The following is a 600-nucleotide window of genomic DNA, read 5'->3' as shown; positions in this document are numbered from 1 at the left end:
CATAAATTTACAAACATCAAAATACTACAAAGCATCTTTTCAGACCACAATGTTATAAAACTAGAAATCAACAATTAGAAGACCAAGGAAATAAAGAAAAGAAATGGGTCTACCTCATTCTCTTTTAAAGGCATCACAAAGCTTGACTGATATGTTCCTTCAAGATGTGGTTCATTCTTGAATAAATGGACCTCAGATGACATTTATAAATTGTGTAGACGAGATGGGTCTTTTAGAGAGGTTGCTTTGTGGTAACAACTCATTTTTCTATTTTCCATCACTGATAACCTCAGACTTAGGCCTTAATTCTTCTTGCACGATCTATCCAGGAACATATATATGCTAGAGTTCTGGCAGCTGAGAATTCTCTTAAATTTCTTTGTGTTTTGACTCATTTCCCTCTAGCTGTTCTTAGAAAACCAGAGTAATAATATATTTTTGCAATCTCCCACTTCTTAATGCAAGTCTCTGGTTGGCAGAGTTTGTTTGTGCTAAGCTGGTAACCCAGTAACACCATGGTAGTAAGGCCCTCATGATCTATTTCCATAAATAATACAGCCAAGAAATCAGTTCTACTTTGTAATGCAGGGTTTACCATGA

General features: G+C 35.5%; 1 protein-coding gene across 1 annotated transcript in view; it reads right to left on the bottom strand.

The window, feature by feature from the left end:
• WDR64 (WD repeat domain 64) overlaps positions 1 to 600 on the bottom strand; it is a 457,550-nt gene that overhangs the window by 84,908 nt on the left and 372,042 nt on the right. The gene's annotated exons all lie outside the window — the stretch shown is intronic.

The sequence above is a fragment of the Chrysochloris asiatica genome, unplaced genomic scaffold (assembly GCF_000296735.1).
Source record: "Chrysochloris asiatica unplaced genomic scaffold, ChrAsi1.0 scaffold00119, whole genome shotgun sequence".
In the NCBI taxonomy this organism is placed as follows: Eukaryota; Metazoa; Chordata; class Mammalia; order Afrosoricida; family Chrysochloridae; genus Chrysochloris; species Chrysochloris asiatica.
Note: the sequence above shows the minus strand (reverse complement) of the source record. Positions and strands in the feature narration are given on the sequence as shown.